At 56.4% G+C, this 12,226-nt stretch overlaps 1 protein-coding gene across 4 annotated transcripts in view; it reads right to left on the minus strand.

The window, feature by feature from the left end:
- The window catches only part of SH3RF3 (SH3 domain containing ring finger 3), a 379,200-nt gene that overhangs the window by 111,014 nt on the left and 255,960 nt on the right, over positions 1 to 12,226 (minus strand). The gene's annotated exons all lie outside the window — the stretch shown is intronic.

Genomic DNA, 12,226 nt, shown 5'->3' on the forward strand with positions numbered 1-12,226 from the left:
ATTGCTGATACTGCTTTGATTTTTAATGGCTTAATTTTAAATGATTCTGGGCTTTAAGGGATTAGTGAAGCCTTGGCAGGAGTGAGAGAAATCAGGCAGGGATAAAAATAAGGAAGGAGAATCAGCTATAGCCGCTTTCAGATAAAAATAATTGGGAGCGCACCCCTTGAAAAGATGTTCTCCCTGTCTCGGGGGTCAGCAGGTGGACATCTCTGCCCTGACTTCAAAGTCCAGCCTAGTCCTGTGCACCAGGGAGCGGCGCCACTGGTCTGTCACAAGGAAGGTCTGTGGCTCTGATGAAACAGGTTCATGTCATATTCCTCTTGGGTGACTCTAGAACGGGGTTCGGCCCAGGCAGGTGAGTGCACCCTGATCTGGGGGAGCCAGCCAACACCGACAGGATCCTTGGAGCCACTGAACCTACAGAATGTGTAACTCCAGTAAGCCCTTTGGGCCTAATGTTCAGCTTTGGACAGGAGCCAAGCATGTGCAGGGTCAGCTGGCTGGGTCACAGGTCCGAGATGATGCCCCATCAGATGGAACTGACCACAGTGTGAGCAAGCAGCAGGACACCACGCCAAGGAGCCCCGTGATGCTGTTCCCTGGAGCCACGCACACCCACTGCCCTCCGAGGACACTCGCTGGTGGGGAGGCCGGGGGGCCAGGCAGGCTATGTAATCCCACAGATGAGGCAAGCTTGCCCCCTTCCAGGCCTCCTTTTCCTACCTATAAAAGACAGACCCCCTGGGACAGCACGAGTGAGTGGCTCAAACACCCCTGGAGCGGAGAGTCAATAAAACCTGGACTATTGCTTCTCGTGGTGCCCTGAACATCTTCCCGTGGTATTCCGGCCCCTGCTGGTTGGGAGCCCAGCCTCAGTTTCTGGCTGCTGTGCTGCGGCCGTGGACCCCCAATTCTAAGTTGTCAAGTTGTTACCAGACACCCGAGGCCTAGAGCTGCATTTTAATGGGGCCCCTGAGCAGTACTGGAAAGTGAGCTATTTATTTTCCTGTCAGGACTAGGAAGAGGGGTCTGTAGTTGGCAGGTTGTATGGGGGCTCCAAGTCGCTTTCCTGGACACACTGGCACAGACTAAGACCCTGAGAAAAACATCTCCACGTTTTAATTTTTAATATGAGTCCAGAAAACACTGTCATCACCCCAAGGAGCAGTGAAATGAGCATGTTTTATTCATCACACGCTACCACTCTGAAACACGGAGTGTAAATCAGACTTTTAGGAACACGCTTCCTAAAGAAAACTTTAGAATGAAACATTTATGGCCTGATTCTCCTGCTTGGTTCCAAAAAGAACTGCAAACAGCTTGCAGGGCCAGAGGGCCCAGGGGTGCCTCCCCCTCCCCGGCCCTGGCCCAGGGGACTCAGGCTGGGGAGGCCCAGCAGGGCCAGGCAGGGCGGGGGTGTGGGCTGGATGAGCTCACCCTGGCAGCTTGGGGTCAGGGCTAAGCAGCCTGAACAAGATGGTCTGTCCCAGGAGAGGGAGCGGACTATGCTTTGTACCCATATAACCACTGCTCTCTTGTGGGCACTCGGGAAAGCTGCCTGGCTGCCTAGGATGGAGGCCTCAAGGAGGCCTCAATTCACCTCAAATGCTGCCCCCTGCCTGTTCTCCTCTCGGCAGGAGCTCAGATTTGCTCACCAACATCTGACTCCAGCATCTAAGCTGCTGACTCCAGGGCTGGGTGTACCGGCCCCTCGCTTCGTCTCCGTGGTCTGCTCAGGGGTCAACAGACTCACCCTCAGCTCAAATCTGGCTGCCCGCTGCTTTTGTGAATGAAGTTTTAATGGCACCCAACCACACCCATCCATTTGCTGCTTTGGCTCACAAGGGCAGTAGCTGTGACAGAGACCATATTGCCCATGAAGTCTAAAATATTTATTACCTGGCCCTTTACTGAAAAGTTCGCAAACCCCTGCTCCAGGTGGGGGAGGACAAACCTCCAGCTTCTGCTCTTATCTTACTGGGCCAGTATTTGGGATCAAAAAGCCACAGCTGTGCCAAAATCTTCACAGGGCATCCCCGGAACATTCTTAAGGGAAAAGGCCAAAAAAGGTGGGCAGGATATGGGAGAATAGTATCCAAAACATGGCTCCAGTTTAGGGAATGAAAATCAGCTTGCTTGATGGTCTTTAGCTGTAGGAAGGTGCTAGCAGCCCTTGTAGACAGAGCAGCTCCTTTCTTCTTTCCCTGTGTGAGTCTATAAGACCCAAGGCATCTTTATCTGGCTTTGCACAAAATATACATTAGTCATATCCTAATGACCTGTCTGTTCTGCCTTCAAACAGAAGGTGCCTCCCATACAGTGAGAGGCTGCAGGAGGGATGGGCTTTGAGAAACTCTTCTGTTCAACTCTAATTCAGTGTGCCTGTCCATCCATCCACGCCTCTGCGAGCCCCCTGCATAGAGGCTCTGTGCCAGGCACCGAGGGGCAAAAGGGATAAGCAGACCTGTGTTAGTGAAGCTCACAGGCTGTGGTGTTATTATGAGAGTTGGTGGCTATCCCGGCCCGGCTGTGCAAACTCAGGGGACAGGAAGTAGGGCTGGTCAGGGGAGACCGCAGGAGTCTCCCACCCCTCACTGGGTTTAGACAATGCCTGGGGGCGAGGTGTGCTCTGGGAAGTGGCTGGGGCTGGCCAGGGCAGTGGGTGAAGTAGCTAGGAGATCAGGGGGGAGGTGGGAAGGTTCTGAACATCCTCATGGTCCTTCTGCCGAGAAACCATGTGCCTTCGCACCAGAGCCTTGAGAGGACATGGAAGACCCCGAAGAAGCCGACCTCAGTGATCCTCGGTGCCCGTTTTTGCCTCCTTTCCTCTTGTTCCCTTCCAGAAGCAATGTTGCCCTCCCTTCTCTTGAGCTCATCTGTGGTACTTCCTACTTTCCATGGCATGGGTCTATGTTCCGGTCTCCTGGTGGGCTGGGTGGGTCCTAGAGGCTGGGGTCCATGATGAACCCCTCTTTGTACCTGCCATGGGCTGCTGCTGTAACAAAAGTTCACCAAACTTGATGGGATGGACTGAGGGAATTAGCAGCTCGCCTGCATTCCTGGACCAGCACGTGCCCACCCAGAGCTCCTGGGCACTCACCAGGTGCCAAGGGGACACCAGGGAACTTCCCTGCTATGTCCCTTCCTCATCCACCAGTGGATGGCCTGAGGCACAGACAGAAACTGTGGATACAGTTCCTGTCTTGTCATAGCAGCAAGAGAAACCTGGTTGGCACCTGAGACCATAATGAAAAGCCTGGCAGCTGATGAAAACAGCCAGACCACGGTTCTCCGTCCCCACCTTGAAGGCACAGCTGGTAAGTCACGGACACAGCAATTCTCAGATTTGCGAAAGAAAGCTCACCTCACGCAAGGTCCTCAGGACGAGATTTTTTTATTCATCCCATGTTCACTTGTTACTGTTTTTTTTTGGCTCCTTCAAAAGGCATGGAGTTAAATGTGTAACTTTCTTAAAATGCTAACAGTAAGCAGCAGTTCTCGGCCCTGTGGGGGAGTGCTGGGGCCGGGGGCTGCCAGGCTGATCCGCTCAGAGGGCGTCCTGTGGCAGAGCTAAGACCCAGCCAGCAAGAGCATCTGCGCACAGCGCCTCATGCCGGCCCCTCTGATGGCAGGGGGCGGGGGGGGGGGCGGGGGGCATCTTAAAGATGCCCTGGAGGCTTCCAAGTAGAGTTCTCCTAATGACTTCTCAGACGCAGGAAGACACTCGAGGGGTGTTCCCTTCTGATGTTGTCCCTGCTCAATTTCAAATGCTTCCCCGTCCATGGATTTCAAAGGGCATTTTCCTAATCTCTGGGGTTTCTGTTTGCTCATGAGACGTTGATTTGTAAGCCATCCGGCTGACGCTGAGAAACACTCGGGGTCTGGGGAAAGCGCCTGTTCCTGGCTGGACGGGATCCGCCTGCGTGAGATCCTGGCCCTGCACAGACAGAGCCGGCTGGGGAGCGCTCGGCCCCCCAGAGCCCGCATGCGCCTGCAGGCAGTCCAACAGCACTAGCCCCAGAACGCCAGCTTCGGGGCTTCAGGGTCGTTGTCATTTTCTGCGGATGGCAGTCTGCCTCTCAAGCTTCCTAGCCTCCACGTCAACGTCTGCCAACAGATGTGGAGGTTCTGGGGCAGTGGTGTCATGGGGGCTGTCCTCCGCTCCTCCTCACAGGCAGACGCCGTCTCCCCATCCCCTGCAAGGAGAGGGGGGCCCCTGCCACAGTGACGAGACAGTCCAGACCAGAGGTCAGCAAGCGTTTTCCGTACAAGGCCAGAAAATAAATATCTTAGGCGTTGTGAGTCATACAATCTCTGTCACAACTACACAGCTCCGCAGGTGATGTATAAATGAGCAGGGGTGACTGTCTGCTGGTGTCCGGGAAGAGGGCGCTGTGGGTCAGAGCCCTGGGCTGCCCGAGGTGGACACGCAGAGTGGGTGAGAAGGAAGCCTCTGAGGGTGTGGGGCTGCTTGTCACTGTAGCATAACCTGGCTCTCACTGGCCGGTACAGGGCACCCCAGAGCGGCACGAACCCACGGACGTTCCTCGGGCGGTCTGCTGCTGACTTCAGCCATTCACTTGGTTTCTTGTTTGGTTTATGAGGGAATGGTTCTAAAGTGTAAGTAATCACCTCTTAATCTGATCCAATGATCTCTATAAGCAAATAATTGGATTTTAAAAATTGGAGTCAGCCTGAATAGCCTCCTCTTTGTCCTCTCCTCTGATAATCTTCCCTCCTCCAGCAGAAAGGAGACATGTTGAGTGCTGCTTCATTATTCATGAGGAACTGAGCTGACCCTCTGACCTCTCCAAATGGCAGGGAGAAATAATTCATAAGGGTGCAAATGTGAGCAGGGCAGGCCATCTGAGGCTCGGCCGACCACGCACCCCCGGGAGCCCCTCAGCTTGTCACCTTGCAGCTGTCCCCTCTCTGCAGCCCTCAGGGAGCCATTAACAGTGGGGAGGCCCTGGGGCATTTCTGGCATCACGTTGTTAAGTGTGCAAGACAGCTCAGTCCGCAGTGCAGCGGACACAGACCCCATGCCCGCCCTAGAAGAAATCGAATGGGTATGAACTCTGCTCCAGGCCAGGTGCCAGGATACAGAAGTGACTGACACCCAGTTCCTGCCCTGAAAGACGTGAAGTTCAGGGGAGTGGCCAGATACACAAATGACAAAGGCCACACCTTCCATGATAAATGTATGGAAAAAGTCCTGCAGGCACAGAGGAAATGAGGGAATGAATTTGGTTGGTGGAAAGGTGTCCTGGAGCCACGGAAAGCTACAGAGGGGAAGTGACCGCTTCAGATGGCTGCTTTCGAGGGTGAGCAGGAATTTCCCATACAGGGCTGTGTCTGTGTGTCGTGAGCAGGCAGCACAGACAGGCGGGGCACAGGCAGCAGTCTTGGTGAGGGGTGAGCCTGAGGTCAGGCCAGCCAGTGCGGGAGTGGACAGTGACTGGGGGGGAGGCTGGAAAGACAACCTGGGGCTAAGTCTGAAGGGCTCTGCAGGCCAAGCTAAGGAACTTGGACTTTAGCCTAAGGCAACACAGTCTCCAGAAGCATTTGTGGGAAGATCAGCCTTATTACAGATGGGATTCCAGAGGGAACCCCAGAAGCAGGGAGTTAGGAATCAGTTGATGCTGTGTTGGTGAGGGCACAGAGCAGCCTGAACCAAGGCAGGGTGGGTGCCATGGAGAGAGGGCCACCATGGATGTGGCTAGGACTGCTGGGCTTGGCTGATAGCCACGTGCCTCTCCACATGCCCCAGCCCCTTGCAGGAAAGTTGGGGCTGAGTGGCCAGTTCTTCTCTCAGTGACCTGAGAGGAGGAGCGATGAGTATTGTCTCGAGGCCGAGGCAGTTTAATGCCAAGGGCCTCCTCTGTGCCCCTCTTCCTGCTGAAGGCCATGTGCTATAGATGGCAGAGTTACAAGAGGAAGGAGGCCGACACCATGAGCACGCCATTCAGGAGGGCCGCCTGACCCACGGCAGCGGCGCGTGATGAACGCTCCCTGTGTTCAACTGTAATGGTGTCAGGAGCTGTTTGTGACAGAAGATGATCTGCCTCATCCTGACTAATGACACGGGAGAAATGCTTGGGAACTAGAGCTGACACCTGGTTGGATCGCAGAGGGGATGGGGAGAGCAGAGTTGGGAAGATACAGGGTCTTAGCTTTGGGAATTTGGGTAAGATGGAATGAAGAAGAGGAAGGAGGTTTGAGGACAGACATGGATTGAAATGAAGTACATCTCCAGGGGAAGCTGTCAGGCAGCAGGAGGAAAGAATGGATAGTTCAGTAAGGTGTGGGTAGGCAGAGTTTAGACAGTCTAGGGTTCAGGTATTCGTTAGATGAGAATTCTGGGGGTAGGCCTACGACAGAAAGAAAAGGCCAGGGGAGCCCTGATGTTCATGTGGGACCTGAAGGAAGAGGGTCCAGTGCTGGGGCAAGAGAAGTGCTCAGAACCTGGAGAAGGGTCCCAGAAGCAAAGGGAGGAGAGGCTCAGGAGGGGAGTCTTGCCCACAGCATCCAAAGCTACTGGATGTTAAGAAGGAGGACATGGAGCATGGACACAGGACCTGCTGGTGGCCTTGGCCGGTTGGGGGTGGGCAGCAGGGGAGGAGGTAGCCATTGGGACTGCAGAGCTGAGTGCGTCCACTGTGAGAAGGGAAAAGCATGTTCCCGGAAGAGGGAAGAATGAGTAGAATTTGGAGGAGACAGCCACGCTCCTTCCCTGGACAGTTTTGCCATACTTATTCCACAGGTCAGTCTGGGCATCTGAGGCCTATGCGCTTCTTATTTAGGTCATTCTCTTGTTTGGGGTCCAGAGGAAGCATTTGTGGCAGGGGGCCATCCATCCTATGCAAGGTCCCACGATGAGTTTTTGCTGGACATAAGGAGCCCACATTTCCTGAATAGGAATTAACCACAGTGGTCTTGGATGATTGAAGGCAGGAAGAAATAAACATACTACTAGTAATAATAATGACAAAAATAAGAGTAAGAAAGGCCTCCAACGGCAGTACTGAGAGAAGACAAGCAGGAGGGAGAAGCCTGCCCCGCCGTGGCCACAGCCTGGCTGCGTACCTCCAGGAGGGACAGTAGGGCCGGGCAGGGGCAGCCGCCTGGCCACCTTCCTCCTGGTTCCTGCTTGCTGCGCCTCATGCCTGTGCCCCTAGCTCAGCCAGAACTAATCCTGGGGCTGATTCTAGAGGCTTCGGGTTCCCATATGGTGTGCTGAAACCTCATGAGAAGGCTGTGTCCGAAAGCACACTCCACGGTGAGAACGGTGCACGGATTCCAGAACCTCCCAGGTTCCCCACCCTCCTGGCAAGTTCCAGACCAGGGAAGGACATGGAGTTAGTGCCTTTGAACTTCAGGCCAAAATCAAAACCTTCTTCCTGTTCTGCTTGAGGACGCCTGCTCCGGGCCTGGGCTAAGCCTACACGACTGCAGGTTTCTCCTCTTCTTTTCCTCTTGGCCTCCTCTGCCTGTCAGGGCCAGCATCAAAAGAGCCTCAGCCGCAAGCCTCTTTTTGCAAAGGGCCAGAGAGTGCATACTTCAGTTCTGTGTTGTTTCTTCCTGTCCTTTTCCTAGCCATCTTCTTTCCTTCCTTTTAGAAAACAACCCTTAAAAACATGCAAATTGTTCTTAGTGCCAGAGCTATAGGGAAAACCGCCCCACTGGGTGCAGTTGGCCAGCCTCGGGCCCAGCGCAGTGTCCTGGCTGCACAGCTGACCCACCTGGAGAGCTTTAAAGAGCTCCAATGGTGACAGGACCCTTTTCTGGCCCTCTCTCCCCCCAGCACAGGAGGACGCACCCCGACCTATTGCTTTGGCAGCATGCCGGGCCCAAGTCTCAGCTTTGAGAGGGGAGGCAAGTACCTCAAGCCTCAGGGAGCCGCTGCCTCTCTGGCCGACGCATCAGAATGAGGCAGCAGGTGGGAGCAGACCTAAGCCCGCCTGGACTGGGAGCCCAGTGTGGCTCCCAGGGCCCACTGACCGTTACACATCATCCCTGCACACGGGCCTGGCTAGTAGAGCATGCCCGCCCTCCCTCTCTGACTTGGGTTTTGCTGATGGGATGGGCCCTGGGGCTGGAAGGTTTTAAAAGCCTCCCCTGGTGGCACGACACACACCAAATAGGAACGAGGCAGCGGGGTCCACAGCGCTGTCCTGCAGCGATGCCCCACGCCCCCTTCACATCTCCTCCCTTGTTGCCCTGGGAGCAGGGACCGGGCCTTCCCTACTTCCGGGCCTTTGGTACCCGGCACTGGTCCCGTACAGAGAGGACCACATTACATTTCTGTACAAAGCTCCGCACACCATCCCAGAAATGTTCTGGGATGACCAGCTGTCCTGCTGTGCCCAACTATCCCATTTTTAGCACTTAAGTCCCCTGTGCCCAGGGAATCCCTCAGTGCCAGGTGGGATGGGACACTGGTCACCGTACATGGACTCAGGGCCCAGGTCTAGGCCTGGCCTGTGGCACAGCCTGCAGCGTGAGGGAAGGGCAGCGGCCGGTGTCTCAGACCCCAGGTCTAGGCCTGGCCTGTGGCGCAGCCTGGAGCGTGAGGGAAGGGCAGCGGCCGGTGTCTCAGACCCCAGGTCTAGGCCTGGCCTGTGGCGCAGCCTGCAGCGTGAGGGAAGGGCAGCGGCCGGTGTCTGAGGGCCCAGGTCTAGCCCTGGCCTGTGGCGCAGCCTGCAGCGTGAGGGAAGGGCAGCGGCCGGTGTCTGAGGGCCCAGGTCTAGGCCTGGCCTGTGGCGCAGCCTGCAGCGTGAGGGAAGGGCAGCGGCCGGTGTCTGAGGGCCCAGGTCTAGGCCTGGCCTGTGGCACAGCCTGCAGCGTGAGGGAAGGGCAGCGGCCGGTGTCTGAGGGCCCAGGTCTAGCCCTGGCCTGTGGCGCAGCCTGCAGCGTGAGGGAAGGGCAGCGGCCGGTGTCTGAGGGCCCAGGTCTAGGCCTGGCCTGTGGCGCAGCCTGCAGCGTGAGGGAAGGGCAGCGGCCGGTGTCTGAGGGCCCAGGTCTAGGCCTGGCCTGTGGCGCAGCCTGCAGCGTGAGGGAAGGGCAGCGGCCGGTGTCTGAGACCCCAGGTCTAGGCCTGGCCTGTGGCGCAGCCTGCAGCGTGAGGGAAGGGCAGCAGCCGGTGTCTGAGGTATCAGCGCTTCTCGCTCTGCACAGCGGGCCGGGATGCTCTCAAGGCCCCAGACCCAGGCCCCACCCCAGACCTGCCACCTGGGCGTTGTGGGGCCAGAGCTGTGCAAGGGGGATGTTCCAACCTCCAGGTGACAGTGACATGCTGCCAAGGCTGGAACTTACTGCACTGGATTCCAGGCAGTGTCCTTGGATTTCCCTGGTGGGTGCATGAGGCCAGGGACCACACACGGCCTGGCCTGGTTGTTGCTGGGGACAGACCAGTGAGCGGCTGACAGTCAGGAGCGGATGCGGGCTCACGGGGATGCTCATGGAGCCCCGGCTTCCTTGACGGGAGGTGAGGTGTGGCTGCAGGCGGCGTCCATGCCACCCACCCCCTCATCTATCTGTGGCCTTCCAGCACCGGTAGGGGCCAGCACAGTGCACGGCACAGGGAGAATCTGAGAGCAGAGCAGTGGCCAGAATGCACAAGGCCCGGGGCCCTGGGTGTCGTATCTGACACACTGGGGCTGGTGATTCGCTCCCTCATTCCCTGACAGCAGAGAGAACAGCCAACTGAGAAGAGGCCAGCCCGGGCTCACATTTCACCCTCCCAGCAACTGCACAGGTGCTCCATAGAATAGACGAGAAAACTGAGGCTCTGGGAGAAGAGCTGGGAGAGCATTTCTAGGGTCGAGAGGTACCAGGCAGTGTTGCACCTGGCTGTTAATGTCAGCTCTCCTGGCTCAGAGAGGTTCAGCAACAGCCCTAAGGTGCACAGCCAGTGTGCGGAGGAGCGCAGCCTTCCACCTGAGACACTGCCCTAGCCTGCACGTCACCAGGCCCCAGACTAAAAGAGAAAGGGAAGGAGAGAGGTGGGCAGCCTTTATAGAGCACCAGCCGCTCTCTGCACGGCCTGGCTGCCATGTTCTTTCTTCACCGCCCCAGGCCTTGAGGTCAGCCCTGTATGTTTACAGAAGAGGAAGCTGAAGCTGAGGGTTAAGTGACGTCCATAACCTGGACCCATGTCCATGCTAGTCTTGATGGGGTGCAGGGTGGACTGTCAGATGAGCACAGAACTGAGACATTACTTACACCCCCTGGGCCTCAGTTTCCTCATGTGCGCATGAAAATAATTCAACCTACTGGCTCTCCTGATGGTGGGATGTGCCAAGAAGCCCAGATGAGGGAGGTGAGGTCAGTAGAGGGGAGGAGATGAGGACGGAGCAGCGCTTCCAGGGGCCGTGAGAGCGAGCCACCGACTACACACACCCTGGATCCCACTCCAGGGACAGCGTGCACCCCTCGCTGTGCTCTGTGGGGACCCCGTGGCTTCAGGCTTAATGCAGCTCACTGCATTCGGTCTGAGAAGCAGGGAAACAGCTACTGTGTTTTAGAGCCATTTCTATAGAAACCGCAGGCCCACACTTCCTTTCCACTTTAGAAAGGAACACAAAGGAGAGCGAGAAGAGTCAGTGATGGTGATGAGCTCCAACTCAGCTGAGGGGCTCTCTTGTCCATGCATCTCACCCCCCCAGAGCATATCACCTCACTGGTGTTGTGTATACACAGTGTGTGTGTGTGTGTGTGCGCGCGCGCGCGTGTGTGTGTGTGTGTGTGTGTTTGGTTCATCTTCCTCCACAGGACTTTAGAATCAAGTCAATTGAACAAAGAGCAGCACAATCATCTCACACTGGGTGGCCCTTTCCGATCTGATCTCCTCCACGTAAGGTACCTGTCACCATCAAAGCCTGTCTTGCAGACGGACACAGCTGGAGCTGCTCACCCAAGGCCTGGCTGCAAGCAGGGACACGGGCCCAGCCGCCCCGTCTGCCTCCAGTGAGCTGCTCTTCCAGAGCCCACAGGCCCACTGCCACGAACTTCCTAGACAACACCGTGCAGTGTTCAACCAGGCTTCAGTAACTGCCAGTGACAACAGCTGTCCTTGTTCTCCAGAAGAAAACGTGCTGGGACCCCTGACCAAAAGACCCCTGACCCCTCTGCTCCTGTGGCCTGAGAAGCCATGGGTATGCAGGTCAGGGCTGCACACATGCAGGCAGAAATGGCCTGCGCTCGTGATGACCGGCTTTGTTCATCTGACAGGGGCTAAGAGTTCACCGTGTCAGTGAAGACAGTCTGTGCCACCGCCTGGGTACACATATTGAGTCTGGAGGGGTCTGGGCGGGGGGAGCTGATGGGATACCTGCTGGGGCCAGCATTGCTCCACGCATGCCCTGGGCACCAAGAAGCCCAGGCACTCCTGCTCTGCCAGCCTGGAGCCCATCCCCTGAGGTCAGCTTGGCACGTGGGGGCCCCCGTTTGTGGATGGAGACATGCCTGCAATGATGCTAGATTTCTCCAGGTTCAGGATCACAAAGCCCAAGTCTGTCCGCCCAAGCACAGAACTCTGGGACTGAGTCCCCTCCCAGCGTGCCTGGCATGGCAGGAAGGAGGATCGACACGGCACTGTGGCCACCTCCAGGACCTGCACCTGGCCCATGGCAGCAGCCCCGGGTGGTCTTCAGGTGGCCCAGAGGATGGGCGTCCCAGTGTGACATGTGAGGCCCGCAAACTGTGCCAAGCCAGGAAAGCGGCCGGTGGGTGGCAGAGCTGGGGGTTGGTCTCTGGGTGCATTTGACCGTGGACAGCATGCTGGTGCCTGCAGGTCATGGCGTGTGGCAGCTCACCCTTATGCCACCTATTATGTGTCCCAATAATGAAGTTAATTTGGGACAGGAGATAGGTGAAAACTGCTTTGCTTGACCTCTCACCCTTTTCAATGACCCTCACGAAAGTCTAGAGCCTGGCCACAATTTTCACTTCAAGTGTAACTGCTAGAAAATGGGACCCAGGGTCCCAGTCCTCTCTAGCAATAAACTAATTCAGCACTTAAGTCCTTGTGGAACAAAGTCAGGCACAAATTAAAAAAAAAAAAAAAATCTGTTCCCTTCCTGTGCTAGGGCCTGTCTACAGTTGACCCAGACTGCAGAGCCTGGGAACTTTGCCTCTGTTCCATTAACTCAGGAGCAGTGGACAGGAGGGCTGAAAGCAGATGAGGACAAGGGAGAGGCAGAGAGAACATGAGACCCTGCAT

Source organism: Halichoerus grypus, chromosome 10, assembly GCF_964656455.1.
Source record: "Halichoerus grypus chromosome 10, mHalGry1.hap1.1, whole genome shotgun sequence".
Lineage (NCBI taxonomy): Eukaryota > Metazoa > Chordata > Mammalia > Carnivora > Phocidae > Halichoerus > Halichoerus grypus.